Source organism: Epinephelus fuscoguttatus, linkage group LG11, assembly GCF_011397635.1.
Source record: "Epinephelus fuscoguttatus linkage group LG11, E.fuscoguttatus.final_Chr_v1".
Lineage (NCBI taxonomy): Eukaryota > Metazoa > Chordata > Actinopteri > Perciformes > Serranidae > Epinephelus > Epinephelus fuscoguttatus.
This window is the reverse complement of record NC_064762.1, coordinates 3829263-3845184: the sequence shown is the minus strand read 5'-3', so window position 1 is coordinate 3845184 and position 15922 is coordinate 3829263. Positions and strand designations below refer to the sequence as shown.

General features: G+C 42.6%; 1 long non-coding RNA gene across 2 annotated transcripts in view; it reads right to left on the bottom strand.

Annotated features, from left to right (window-relative positions):
* Nucleotides 1-205: 205 nt before the first annotated feature.
* Nucleotides 206-15922, bottom strand: part of LOC125897316 (uncharacterized) — a 57785-nt gene continuing 42068 nt past the window's right edge. The window contains exons 4-8 of one of the 2 annotated variants that reach the window (XR_007450409.1): nt 7868-8028; nt 7359-7781; nt 4655-4855; nt 2485-2558; nt 206-353 (exon numbers count right to left, since the gene is read on the bottom strand). This is a non-coding gene — a long non-coding RNA (uncharacterized LOC125897316). Of the gene's footprint in view, nt 354-2484; nt 2559-4654; nt 4856-7358; nt 8029-15922 lie in introns of both variants that reach the window. The other variant, XR_007450408.1, reaches the window with a different exon arrangement.

Sequence of the window (15922 nt, the reverse complement as noted above, 5' to 3'; positions counted from 1 at the left end):
AAAAGCACTTTAATATAACAAATGTGTAGAATATAGCTGTTTCAGAAAAAGAAAGCTGTACAGTTTTGGATGTGAAAAAAAAAATCATATACGTAATTAAAATCATTTTATTTCTATTAACAGAACATATGAAGCAAGATTGTGAACAAAATCATTTATTTCTTTCATTATTATTATCATTATTTTTATTACATAATCGGACCGTACGTATTTCAACCTGTATTTTATGGTTGGCCCACTTTATATTGACGTAGCACAGGACGCCTAGCATCAATACTGCAGTTTATCCAGTAGATGTCGCCACTCGTTAGTTTTGCTTTCCCTTCCTCAGCAGTGTGCTGTGGTCTCCATCCCTGGAAGGCATGTACAACTTTGTTATGAGGTCATAGTCAGTAATATCCAAATTGTGTCACTTAATACTTTCACTCCAATATAAATAATGTACTTATTATTTGCAGGTTAAGGTATAACACAGGCCATTTTTCATTCTCCTGATGATTTGAACCCAACCAAACAGTGAGTGAACAGAGAGTCAAGCTTTCTGATCGCTGCAGTAGTTTGAAGCAACTAAGAACAATAATTCTGCATTTACATGCTTAGTGTTTGAAAACCTTTAATTCTGACAAACTGACTTGCTCAGTAGGTGCGGTGTGGTTTTGACCTTGTTTGATGGACTCAGTGAACAACGGACAGTAGTGATGGATTCTGGGAAGAAGGAATCACTTCAAAGGCAAGTCCTCAAGTCTCCAGCTGCCCTAAAAATGCTTATAATCTCTCTAAAGTAAGAATGAATTGTCTAGTGAAAGGTCATTACAGAATGCTATAATCATCATAACATATATTTGTGCTTCAAAAGACCCGTTTTAGAAGTGAGTAAAGTTGTTTTGATTCAAGTGTTCATTAAAATCAGAATATATTTATTTCAAACTAAACATGTTTGCAGCATGGCAGCCAACGACCGTACAGGTGAGTTGTTTTAAGGTAATTATTTATTTATTTATTTTGCTTGGGTATATCCTCCTGAGACCCTGTGTCCTCATATGAGGACATCACATTTTGGGTTTACTTGACCTTATACTTCATTCTGCTTAACTTGAACCAGTTGTCCTCATTTGTGGGCATTTTTGTGCCATCTAGTGGCAGTAAGAGCACAATACACTGATGCATGAACAAACAAGATGGCAGCCATCTCTGCCAAGTCAGTCTGTGACCAATCCCGACACAAAAGTGAACACGGTCCAAAACCTGATCACGTTATGGTTGAAACTTGTTTATTTATGATTAATAATGTTTGTAGTTTGATATGGCAACACGTGACCAATTTTAGCAACAAACTAAGACACTGTTAATTAGGAAGTACTCCTTTGAGGACATTGGGACTTAAGTGCGGGTCTCTGGAGGACATTTCAGTGCGCACATCCTGCCTTTGTTTTGTTTTTTTAAATATTTACAAATGTATGTATAAATAAAGTTCTATCTTATCTTGTTGATTTTTAAAAAAAGAAAAAATAATAATGTGAAACTCACATAAAATGTCTCCTAAAACTCAGTGCTGGTTTTCTTCTACAAATGAGAACAGAAGAGACAAGAAGGAATAAAGTTTATATATAAGGTTTAAAAAAAGAGAAAACCCCTGCGCTCTTATTGCTGACCATAACACATATAAACATGGAAAGGAGCACAAGGAAACCAATCTAGACAAATATCTATCCATCAGGGAAATGTCTGTCTGTGCCTGTATGGCTGCACACTGTGCTCACTTCTCCCCGAAATCCTAGGAGCTTTCTCTTAAATGGAAAAAAAAGAGGGAAATGTATGGTACATATGTGGATTTTTTCAAATTACTATGTGACTGTTTTATAGTTCGGACAATGAAATAAACAAAAAGAAAAACCCTCTCATCTAAAACATTTTCCAAAGCACTCAGCTCAGGTCAGACTGGACTGATATCCTCAGTCTGAGACAACAGTCTTCAGGGTTCCCACACATTTTCATGGACAAAATGTCAAAACCTTACCATGATTTTTCAAGGATCTATTATAAAATTTCCATGACCAAACACATTTTATACAATTTAAAAGTAGTAGTGGGGCACAGGAAACTTTGAGATTCATGATCCTACATGTTAAATCACACTGTCACAGCATCAGGTTTCTCTTTTTCAAACTCCATTCAAGCATAATTCCAGCTAGCTGGCAAACATGGAGGGAGAAGCAGAATGAGGGGAGAAAATCAGGAAACATATTAGAGATACGTTTCGTCAACAGCCACAGGAAATAAATTCCCCGTTATGCTACACTACACTGAAGGTTATCCACAGGACATTACTTTTAATTTCATTACACACAACAAAACTCCATGACTTTTCTAAAACTTGAACGGATTTGACAAATTCCATGACCGTCCCAGGCCTGGAAAGTGATATTATTGGACTTTTCCATGTTCTCCATGAGAACCCTGAGTCTTACTTTAGTCTAAGTTTACCTGCAGGGTGGTGCAGCCCATCCTAGGTGGCAGTGTTGCTCTATTGTGGCATCCATGCACTCAGAGGTGGATCACTATTCGGAAAAGACCAGAGAACTTTCAAGTCCAACAGTACTAAAGTATTTCCTGTACATACCAAGAGAAAACAATATGCTTCTGTAGAGTCATAGTTTGTATTAGGAAGATAGATAGATAGGTAGACAGATAGATAGGCAGACAGATAGGGAGATAGGACGATAGATAGATAGAATGATAGATAGAATGACAGATAGAATGATAGAACGATAGAACGATAGATAGATAGATAGATAGATAGATAGATAGATAGATAGATAGATAGATAGATAGATAGGACGACAGATAGATAGGTAGATAGATAGAACGATAGAATGATAGAACGATAGAACAACGATAGATAGATAGATAGATAGATAGATAGATAGATAGATAGATAGATAGATAGATAGGACAATAGATAGATAGGTAGACAGATAGGAAGATAGGACGATAGATAGATAGGACGATAGATAGGAAGATAGGACGATAGAACGATAGATAGAATGACAGATAGAATGATAGATAGAACGACAGAACAATAGAACGATAGATAGATAGATAGATAGATAGATAGATAGATAGAACGATAGAATGATAGAACGATAGAACAACGATAGATAGATAGATAGATAGATAGATAGATAGATAGATAGATAGATAGATAGATAGATAGATGGATAGGACAATAGATAGATAGGTAGACAGATAGGAAGATAGGACGATAGATAGATAGGACGATAGATAGAAAGATAGGACGATAGAACAATAGATAGAATGACAGATAGAATGATAGATAGAACGATAGAACGATAGAACGATAGAGTGATAGAACGATAGAACGATGGAACGATAGATAGATAGATAGATAGATAGATAGATAGATGTTACGTTGAGAGACACCTTCTCTTCTTGCTTAAGCCCCCCTCCCTGTCCTACATTCAACTATCACAAACACATGTGTGCTTGATATGTGGGAAAAGAGAGAGTCACATTTTGTTTGTAGATGTATGTTACAGGCAAAGAGACGGCGAGATAGGCAGTGAGAGAGAGACGACGGCCCTTTGAAAGCTATAAGCCTTGGGGCTGAGAACTCTCTGAAGAGCTGGAATCAGACATGCACAATCAGTTCCCCTCTTCAAATCTCCTTTACAGGCCTATCTACTTGAACAGGCTTCTCTTAATTACTTTCTCTATCACTTAGCGAGCTGTGCCTGGGACTAGGAGCAGCAGCGTCTTGCCAGAGACACTTGGCTGGTTTGAACCCATATTTATATATCTTCTTTCTCACAATCCCGTCCCGTACCTTCTCTTTCCTCCCCCCCTCTCCCCTCCTCCACCTCCTCCTCCTCCTCCTCCTGCTTTCATTCCACGCTGCTCTTGTCTCTCCGTGGCTCTCCCCATCCTGTCTCTACCCTTTTCCAAATATCTCCAGGGCATCGGTTGCGTCATGTGACTGGTGTGCTTGTGATTACAGCAGTTGGCAACCACACTCATGTGAGGAAGAACCCAAAATACCTTGAAAAACGACAGCTTGTAAAGAAGTATAAGGTCAGTGTGGCGCTCAGGACAAAAGCAGGCTGACAATGACACCCGAACACCTTCGAATCTTTCTCCCCGTCTCTCTGGGTGTCTGAAATGATCTCGGGGGCTGGAGGCCAAGCTTTGGATCTCCTTTTTTTCTCCCCTTTTCTCCTACATTGGCTCACCCTCCTCACTCTGCTCACGTCCCTGTATCCTGCTCCTCCTCCTCCTTCTTCTTCTCCGTTTTTTTTTAGTTTTCTGTCTGGCGTCTGGTCCACTAGAGCTGTATTTAATTAGTTTCTGTTGGGTTAATTAGGGGCTAAAGTTAGGGGGTCGGACCAGAACAAAAGCGGGTCAGCCTGGACGGATGCAGGTGCTCTGGTGTGGCTGCCAGATTCCACCGTTCAGATTAAGATGGCTGCAAATTGTCTGAAGTATTCAGAAGAGGGAGAGAGCCACCGCAGGTTTTCCACCACACTTGGGGAGGCAGCTCCTTCTACACCCATGCTTCATCGCGTATTTGATACATTTCAACATCTTTTCTTTGCATTTTCCACAAAAACACCACCTTATATTCATGATTCCAGCTTACCTTCATGTCTCCTCCCTCTCATAGTACACTGGCACACATCACACAGAGCTGATCTAATGTATGGTGCGTACAAGTGATGTCTTTGCCAGTTGCCACAGAAGGTGTTGTATCTTCCCTCTCGTATCGCTCCCAGCACTCAGCCCCCTTTGTTTTTCATCTACGAGCGGCAGCTATACCCTCTTCTTTCGCTTTGTCGCTTGGCTGTGTAGAATGAGAAACATGTGAGGAGGACATCAAATGACCAATCCAGACAAGTGAAGTATACATAAAATGAGGCAATTCAAGCCTGTGAAGTGAACATCAGTTGTTTAAATGCAGTGATCATGTAAATGAAACGAGTGGAAACAGTAGATGTGAGTGTAGAGAAGCTTCAGGCTGCAGCACTGTGAAGGTTACCTGTTTACTCATTGTACTTTTGGCGTGTATTTGCAATTTTAAACTACATTAAGGTGGCTTTTTTTATTAGAAGTGTGTGAAATATGCACTCAGATGCAGACTTATGTGTAACTTTGATAACAGAGACGAGTGAGAGGAGACACAATTTGACCTTTTCTTCTGTCCCGTGGAGATGAAGAGGGACCAGATGAACTGATATGAGAGGAGAAAGAGGAGAGGAGGGAGAGGAGAGAGGAGAGGGCATCTCTGGCATGGCTGGAGCCCCTCAGTGTGTGAGGGTCCTGGGGCCCTTTAGACAGGCGCCAGCCCAGCAGGGAAGCAGAGACAATCACGCAGCACCAGATTCAATGCACAGAGATGGAGGGATGGAGGGAGATGAGGAGACGCAGAGGGGAGGATTGAAGGGAGGGGGGGATGCTGGGACAAAGTGCACAGTTGAGGAAGGTGGAGGACGCGACAAGGAGAAGAGCAGACATGTCCAGGAAGAGATGGAAAGAGCTGCTGAATAAAAGAGACAAGTTGAAAAGAGATGGATGGAGAATGAGAAAGCGCAGATCAAGAGGAGGTGAGAGGAGAAGGAGTAAAAGGAAGAAAGAGAAAGCTAGAGAGATAGCATATATTCCCTCTGTAACAGTCTTTATCACCAGCCCAGATCGTGGCGTATGAACAGTGATCCAAGTCAACCATCTGCTGAGGCTAGATAAGCCTGGGAGAGCTGGGTATTGAGCTGTCACTCAGGGAGGAGCGCAGAAAAAGAAAGAGAGGAGGGGAGAGAGAAACAGAAGAGAAATAAAGACAGAACCGGAGAGGGAGAGAGATCGAGAGGCAGGGAGGAAAGGAGGGAGGGAGGGAGGGGTCTGCGCAAGGTAGGAAAATTCAAAGGAGAAGATTTGTGCAGACTGGAGAGCATCCGTCTTGTTAGAGAAAGACTTAACGTCAAATAGACGTCCAGCCCTGTCCTGCCGAATCTTAAAATAATCCTTCAGCTAATGAGAGGAACAATAACACCAGGCTATTTATTGGTTTTTATTTTTGTCAACCCACACACACACAAACACACACACATACTCGTGCACGGACACACACATCAAGATGACATGAATCTGTTTGTTGTTATTTTCTGTCACGAACACACGCACATTCACACATCAGGCTGTTTTCATTTTCTTTAAATAACTCTATAAATCACAACACACACACACACACACACACACACACACACACACACACACACACACCTGTATTGGTAAAAAAAGTGTGTATTGTCTCAGTTGATTAGACCAACGTATCTTCATAAAACAGTTTGTATGATATCTTATGAAAATGAACGCAGCGGTTCTCTAACGCCTAATTTCCACAAAGAGGTGTGCACATACGCAAGTCAGCAGGAAGTCCATTCATTTCTATGCAAACCTGTGTGCACTGTGCCACAGGAAGTTAGCATAAAAACAAATTAGCTACAGATTGATGAATGTTATACAGCTCTAGTTATACAGTTTTTAGAAGTGAAAAGTTCGATGGCATGTTTAGGTAGCTGAAGTGGTATTTATACCTCTGCGTTGAATCGATGCCGTACCTACGCCCTAGCCTGACTTGCAGCTTCTCAGAAATGTAACATCCTGGCGATGCAGACCTCCTGTCTATTATTGTAAGCTGAAACCATTTCCCTCAGTGGAAACAAAGCTTTTATTTACTTTAATTTCACAGATCAGAAACAATAAATTGTGAAGACAATAAAGCCTCCACTAAAATAGCATTTTAAGTCTTGTGTGTGATTTATCCTGGCTTCATATGAGCAGAGGAAATCTCTGCTAGCTGCTAGGCTAATTTATACAATGTAAAATGCCATAGGCTTGTGCTAATAATGTTAGCATGTTATATTTGTTTGTAAACGTGTTTAGTATCAGACAGTTGTTTTGTCAGTGAACCTTGTGAGCTGTAATGGAGCTGAATTATGTAACGTTAGCTTTGTTAAATGTTGCTGTTGTCCCTGGCTTCATATGAGTAGAAAGAAGTCTGCTAGCTGCTAGGCTAATTTATACAATGTAAAATGCCATAGGCTTGTGCTAATAATGTTAGCATGTTGTATTTGTGGGGAAAATGTGTCCAGATAAAGACAAGTGTTTGTCTGTGAATGCTGTGAGTTGTAGTGAAGCCATGTTTAATGTGTGTTTGTAACCTTTCCCATTAGATACAAGAGCCATATGTTAGCAGGGTGTTAATGAGTATTTTGTGCAGTGGAAAGGGGTTATAGAGTCCATGGTTTTATAACAAATGACAAAACTGGCTACACATGTGACAAGCTGACCTTGAAGGATGAAGGATGCATTTGTAGGAGACTTGGGGCCCACTCTGATGTTTAACAGAGCGATGGTCTTGGGTGTGTACAGCATTTGTGGCACCAGGCTTCAGGGTCTCGTGGACTATCACTGTTGATTTTGAGCTGCGGACATTAGTTAGGACTTTGTTGAGGTTGTCCTACTTGTTGCGAAACACATCATTCCCATTCTCTGCGATGATGGAGGCAGTGAGGAAGGTCAATACGTCTTCATGGTCTTGGCCATGGTGGTCTCCAGCTTCAACACAAAATCATATGACTCAGGGTGGCCCAGTCTGTGCAGAATGGTGGTCAGCAGCTTGCTTCAGGACAAGTGATGGACAGTAGGACGTAGAGATATTTGCATGGGAAGTTTCCATCCGCCATTTGTCACCACTCTGCAGAGGTCCAATCCTATAGAAAGCACAAGTCGCCAAGTCTTCTGACACTAAAAAATCACAAGCACCAGACAAGACAAATGTGACGATTTATCCGCTCACCTGTGGAGTTCATCTGCAGTAGACATCATCTGGAGTACCAAGACAAAGTCTGCAAGTATCATCTTGGCAAGAAAGCAGTTTTCTTGTTGTCTGTCATGGACTGCAGGCAGTTTGTTTTCATGCTCCTCTTCTCTGAGAAGACCAATGACCTGGCACTCTCCCTTACATACAACGGGGACATGGTGGACTTTTCTTCACATTTGATAGTCAGAACTATCCCAGGTAATTGTACTGAACAAAGCTGTGATATCATATATAAGTAAGATTGTGAAACTTCCAAGCTTATTAAACATACTTAACACTCAACAGCGTTATTCACACTTTACCTAGTCTGATTTGAGTTCCTCCTCACCGGCTTGAAACAGACTCATCTTGGTGTCATAGTCCTCATCCATTTAATAACCTTGAGATTTATGTAAGATAATACAGTAGCTACTTTTGGCTATTGCAGGAAACAACTGCAAAACAAAATGTTGTCTGGTTCAGGAGTTATGGAAATCTGCGTTTTTCACCATCAGTGTGGAAATCAATTCAAGATGGCTGCCAAACAAACCCAGTGGGCCATGAGTTGTCCTTGGCAACAAGAAAAATTCTTAACTAGACACCACTAGGGTCCTAAAAAACAGGTTACAAGAAAATGCCATTCGGACACTAGACTAGATTGGCATCATCACATTATGCACGTCAAATTAAGTTATGTATGTAACGTAAAGTTACATAGGTTAGGCTTAGGAAACAAGGTGACGACGTACCCTAAAATAATACAACGCTCATGTATTTTCACACAGGACATGAACGCCGTCTCGTGGGCGAAAGTCCTGTGATTGTTTGAACCATCAATCACCACAACCTCCCTCCTTATGCAGACTTTTTCTCTTTATACTACTTTCTTCATTACTCTCATCAGAGCATTGACCATGTGATCACACCTTTGTAGGTTATACACAAATTACTGGCTCATGATTACATTAGTTACATATAAATTCTGGTGCATTACTTTCAATAGACACGTGTACGAACAGTGCATGAGACCAGCCTGATTAGACACCTCTACTGGTGCAGTGGAAGATGGGTTACTAGTTGTTTAAGCCTATGTGCAGGTGATTAAGTTAAATCCCACTTAACGTACCCCCTAAACCACTTACTGCACAACTATGAATGACACTGTTATCTTGTTTGTGTGTGAGAAGGTGGGAAAAATGTAACATTTAATAATGGGTGGTTTGTTTCATCATTCAACACAGGTTTGTGTTTTCATGATGCACATTCAATCCAAGCTCTACTTCATTGGATGTGTGTTTATAGTGTGATACTGTGGTAGTACGGGGGCATGAATTAAGGCTGGGAGGGGGGTCAGGCCCGGGAGTGGGGGTTAGGAGGGGATTAGCCGAGGCCAGTTGGATCATTTTACAGCCGGAGGACCCCCCCTCACCCTCTGCAGTCTCCTGGACAATGAGGATTAAACTCCTCTTGTTCCTCAACTCCGAAAAACGGCAGGACGACAAAGACACTATTCCTCCTGGGTCCCCTGGCTGTGGCTGGGAGCTGAGCTGAGCCGAGGAGGGAGGGAAGGAGGGAAGGAGTAAAGAGGAGGAGGAGGAGGAGGGAGGCAGGAGGAGGCAGGGGGTCCATCATAAAATTAATCCCTTCACAGTTTCCTCTGGGTGCAAAGTGAGATATGAGGCAGACATGTCTAATGAAACGCTACAGTCATCTAAGGGCGCAGCGATAAAAGCATATATTAAACTAATGGGGCTCGTCATTAGTGCCTCTATTAAGCGGATCGAGAGGGTCTTGCTCTTTGGTGATCGGCATGGAAGATTAATCAATACCAATAAAACTTCCCACATTCTCCTATTTCGGTGCTCGAACAGTGGACGCATGACAATATTTTAGCTCACTTGCACATAACTGTCAGGGCTGAAACAGTGCTACAGAATGAGTCGTAAACCAAGAAATGAGTTGGTGTTTTTGCACTTCAGGTTCCCTTGTCTCAAAGTCAATGTGTTTTTTGAATGGGTTCACATTCACATTTTGTTCTACGTTACAGAATATGCCAGTAAATACCCCAGTCGAAAATTGTGAAGCTTTTATATCTCATAAAAAAGGTGGTTGCTAACAAGCGGCTAAACGAGACTGCAGAAGCTGTCCGTATACCGTAAATCGTACGGTAATCACACCAAACGTGGAAACTCTCCACTCAACAGTCTGGCTACTCTTGCAAACTACTCTATGCAATTGACACAACCATCTAGCTAGACCAGATCATACTAAGAGGAGGGGCTTTTGTAAAAGAGGTAAATGTGCAAAATCAAATTACAAGTTGGAAGCTTAGTGGTGGTGATGCTAAAGTCATGCTAACATTAGCTTTTTACTTCTGGTGATTGCATTGATGTTTCAAAAATCCTAAAAGTGGTGCCCAGCGCCTGTTAAGGGGGAATGCAGGTGGTGGATGGGTCCCACAAGCACCTACTTTCCACCCTGAGGCCGGTGTTTGCTGACTGCAAGATTGTAAAGCCAAACCCTGTTCTTAATTTGAGATGTAGCGCATTTATTTTGAGGGAGCCTGTTTGTAAACTGTACATTTCCTGTGAAACCGAAGTATATTTTGAAAACAGACAATGCACGTAGGCTAACAGGCTGAATTGACACGGTGTCCCAGAACGTCAACAGCCAACACACCCAGGGTACCTTGCATGTTATATCTCAACGTAGAAAGTCCATGACCATATGCTGATATGTGACGAGATCGGAGTGAGAATGTGTTAGCATGTTATATGTCACACTGGAGGCCTATTTATTGCGTTACGTCACACCAAGCACGCCTCTTTTGCTTCCGAGATGTCAGCATACTTTCTTAAATCAAACACCTGTGATGCAGCCGTTGTTTGGTTCTGTGTAAATGTATAAAGGTGGCATAAAGAAGGGACTTTTAAGGGCCCTATAGCGCAACCAAATGTGAAAAGGGCTCTTGTTTCCAGTCTTTATGCTAAGCTAAGCTAAGCTAAGCTAACCGTCAGCTGGCTGTTTCCCAAACTACTCCTTCAAAATAATGCTGTATGACACAAATAGCAGCCACAGTGCATCACTTGGGCTCTCTGGGAACAAAAAGTAGCCCAGGCATTGTAAATTGAAAGATAAATCCTGTGTTAAAGCTCAGTGTTGAGCGCTGTGCGATCATAGCCTGAGGCGTGGTGATTAAAGATCCCTATGTGGCAAAGTGTCCACCCTAAGGTATACTGGTGGGCTCAGTATGTGGCAGGCTCAGGGAAGGAGCCGAATATAAAAACTGTTACTGCACAAATGTACAAAGTCATTTTTGATGTTTTGATGCTGAGGATCAAATTCACTGGTCAACATCCAAGTGAGAGGGACAATAAAAGAGGAAGACAAAAGAAACAGAAGTCCGCTGGTTTTAATCTGAGAAAAAAAACGAGGGAGTCAATATAGGAACGTATAGAGAGGAGAGAAAGAGAGAAGTGGAGGAGGAGGGTGAGGAGCACAACAGAACCAGGGGGAGTTAGAGGATGGAGGAGAGCAGAGGAGGGGCCTTTCATACAAAAAAGGCTCTCTTTTACTTATAGAAGAAAAAAAAAGAGCAAAAGAAAAGCTTCTTCTCGCCTCCTGGACGCAGTGTCAAACCCAATCAGTGTCTGGTCTGGCAGCGCTGCTCGTCTCCCAGGCACCGGCTCACAATGGAGGCCAGCCTCGGCCGCCACACCTCTCACTTCCAATCTGCATCCTCCAGGACAGGCCTGAGAGCAGGGGGCCGTGCGGAGGGACAACAATGCACCTCAAATGTTCAAATTCTCATAAAAAAAATCCCTGCGTGCCGAGAATTGGATTAACTAGTAAAAAACACTCCTCAAGTAGCTTTAGATCAGTTCACGTCGATTTGGACAGTTAATATCAGTTTTTATTGTGACGCAGCGTGGCTTAGGATCAACGGCGGCGTGTAGGTAGGGGTTATTGTTCTTAAAGATTTTCCAACACAGGTGGAAAAGAATGGGACTTAGTGTCAGGGTGCATATATGTAAAGCCAAACACAAACATGGATAAACTGCTCCACGATTACAACGACCAACAATCCCTGAGCTGCGGAGTCCCGCGCTAATAAACGTGAGCAACAAGGCTTGATCCTTAAAAACCTCACCACTCAAAAAAAAAATGTCTATCCTGAATAGACACCCCCCCCCCCCCCCCCCAAATCGCATTGTTGAGCAAATCCTGTATTAAAAGGAAAGAGTTACTCTGCATTTATACTCCTGAAGACTTTAGTTAAGCCAGTGCCTCTGCCACTCCGCAGCGCGGGCTTCATCGAGCCCGAGTAAATCCGTCTCTCAATGGCGATTGGCTGAAGCCGAAGGGGCCATCTTTTTCACACGCTTCTTCACTCGCCCCCCCTCTCGGCTAGTGTTTACCCGTCACCAAACAATGGCTGGTTACTGGCAATTAAACAGCATTTTCCGAGGAATCCGTGGCACTGGTCTAATGGCATTACTGTTGGATGATTCAATCCTTGAATAGTCAACAGGATTTTGCCTCTCACCAGGAAAATACTGCTTCATCGAATTACCCGTATTACATAGATTTACCCAAAGCTTATGATTCAGGGTTCACAGATTACTGCTCTTCTAAAGATGGCGGGAGAAAGGACTGATAGGCTGGGAGAGTGATGACTCCAACGCCTCAAAGCCGGGTGCTGCTTTCACTGGCGTGCTCTTTCCTACAAAGACAAAGATTTATCCAAAAGCCTTGCAGATGCAGACAGATTATTAATTTACCTGAACACTACGACTTGTGTTCTTATTGTTCTCTGCTTTCCTGACTTCAATATGACATGATGCAAGTCTTGAAAGATGGTTACAGTCGCACACACACACATGCACACACAGGCCTATAGGAGCCAAACTGCACATTGTGCCCTTTGACCTTCCATGGGTCGAGTCAGCCCGGGCAGCTCGGGGAACCAGGAAGACCGGCCAAGTCCATTATCTCACAATGAAGGGCTAATTACTGGGCCTGCAAGCCTCAAATCACACGGCAGCAGACTGCCTGTCTCTGTCCTCCGCTCACCCAACATCTTAATTGCTCTTTTATTCTCTCTCTGTTTCCGCCGTGCCTCTCTCCCCGACTCGCTCCTACTCTCGCCTCAGCCATTTCACACATAAAAGCAAGATGCTAATTGCCTGCTATGGAAATATTGGGCCTGTGATTAGCCAGGCAGAGGGTTTGGCTGGCCTGTGTTTTTTTTTTCCCTGTCTGTGCGAGGGAGTGTCGAGCCAGCACGCCGGGTGTAAAAATAGGAAACTGCGGTCGGCGGCGGGCGGTGAAAGGAAATTCATTTTTCTGTCACTCACATGGCGGGGCAGGGTTGAAAGTGTCATTGTGCTCCAGTGGCAATTTGTCAGACTGCTATGTTGGCAAAATGTTTACAGAAAATCAGCTTGAACGAAATTACAGGAAAATTAGTTCAGCTGCTTTTAGGCAGAGTTGGAGTATTGTTATCATCAGCGTTGACATCATTATGAAACTAATTATTTATTTTTAAATAGCTGGACCAGCAGCCTGGATGACTGACTGACAGTGTGATCAAATGAAACAGGCCAGTGAGTGACTGGTTGATCAATTTATTATCCAGGTATCAGTGGCATATCTTCCAACAGGTGACGTCCTGTGGCATTTTTTTTCTTTTTCCAATTCAAAAAAATAAAATAAAATTCAAATAAATTCAAACATAAGTGAAAAATTATCCAAAGATGCTAACGTTCAGTCTGCAGTAGACTACCACCTCTACTCCTGGCAATGAAGTTCACCTTAGGCCCCGATCACACACAGCGTTTTGCAGGTTGTCTTTAAAAAATTAATACCACTATTTAAAAATGCTTCCTGTGCCTTTTTATTGTCACCATCACCTCCTTACACTAACCTTCCTGTGTAATCAGTCTACCGCTTTTTGTCTTTCACAGTAATCAGTGTGTAGCTGCTGCCATGTTGAGGCAGAGGGTGCTGTCTGTAGCTCTGGGTGAGGGTGAGAGGCTGTCAGCAGATAAACAGAGATCTGTGTGGGTGCATGAGACCCTAAAAAAGAGGCTGGATCATGGGGAGTACCACCAGTTGGTCCAGGAGCTTCTCCTCCATCATGGACGTTTACAGGCAGATTTTAGGATGACTCAGGGGCAGTTTGACAACCTGCTGTCTATCATCAGGCCGTATAGCTCTGGGTATCCAGCAACCACTACCACCAGTTTCTCCTCCATTGTTTACCAACTGTAAACTTGTTGTCGTGACCACCACAGAAGGCCCGCCTCTCACATCATCTGATTGGACAATGGGGAAAAAAGCGGAGATGACGTGGGGCGCTTTTCCGCTCTGAGAGGAAGTTTTTTCCACTCGAGGAGTTCAGAGCACCTAGTGCATAAAAATGTTGCAAAAACAGCGCATATCATGTGCATATTTTTTATTGGCGAAATTGTTTATTTGTTTTGATTTCTCATTAGCTCTTGCTCTTGTTTGATAATGATGATAAAATAAATATTTCTGGGTGGCTGCCAGGAGAAGCTTCCCCACGGTGCTGAATGTGCTCAGTCTGGCACTGCCAGGTATTGTGTCTTTATCAATGATGAGTAATTTACTCACACCTTCATGATGTTCTCCTCCCTGACCTGAGTTATCATCTCAATCTGTAGGTCATTTACTAATAATGCTCACATATAATCATCCAACAAGACAACACGGGTCAGTCTGAAGAGACTCCATCTTGAGATGCATATACATATGGAAATGAGGCCCAGTGGGGGAATTTGCTTCAGTTTCTGCTCTTTGTTACTTCGCCCTCGAACCTGCTCACTTAATGAGACATGGCCAATTTGAACTCATCTGTGACTTTTTCTTTCATCTGGAAAAGAAATGAAACAAAATCCTTTCAAACTACAACTCTCTCAGTGTGCGTGTGCTGTACTGTTCCAACTGTGTTAATCACCAATGAAATAAACCACAGCAAGCAGCACATTTAGGCCATAGACGTGCACAGGTATATTTATGTAGCTCTTTCTACGTGATTTGTCCATAGGTGAACTGTGTTTAAGGTTCCCTGTAAAACTCCATTGAGGGTGAAGATAATCAGAAAAAAATGAGTTTTGGGCTCTTAACATCAGAGTGTGCGCTTTTATCTCCTTCTTTAAGGCATCAGAAATGGGGCAATATTTCACGCAATGGCAGAGCTGGCAAAAATAGTGTTGGCTCTGACCTCGCTAACAGGACTTTTTACATGTTTACACATACATATACAGTCACTCTTCCACTACACTGAGGATCAGAGGTGTCAGAATGCCCTATGGAGGTCAGTCAGTTGCTCAGTGGTGCATGAAGCCAAAGAAGTTTGACTTTGCGGGTATATTGATCCGACCCTAAAGCCCTGTTTAGACGACAACGGTTTCTCTAAAAACGGAAAAGTCTGTCCTTTGCGTTTTAAAAGTAGCTAACGTCCCATTTAGCGCGCAGCTATCTTGGGATAAAATGATTCAATCTTGCAGCTCTTCTAGACTTTCGTAATGTTATCAGACCAAATGGATCAACTCCCTTCACTGAAATGAGTCACGATGTTCCGCCAGTTTATCCACTGACTTACAGACGTCTCTTTCCCAATGTAAGTACATGGGGAGTCTTTTTGGGCCCACTTGCATCACGTGATGGATCTGTAAGTTGTAGTTACACTGTTTGGCCACTACAAAAAATGGCTTCAAACCCTGGCACACTTCTTGGGGGTTTACTCAGGTAGCCTTCCAGTTATACTTTTTCTCAGGTTTCTTCTTTTTTGCTTAGCCTTAAGGTTAGGGCCGTGCTCATGTGGACAGGAAGTCTTATAAGCACGAAGCTTATAAGCTGGAAAATACGTAACCGACAAAGTTAAAGTTATTAAATCATGAAAACCCAACATACAAACAAAAAAATAGTTTTAAGATGCATTTTAAAGACGTGCTGATTTGACTTCTCCGAGATTTAGCAGCTGCAACCTTTCCCCTTTACTGATTTTTCGCCTAATGCCTCCTGCGT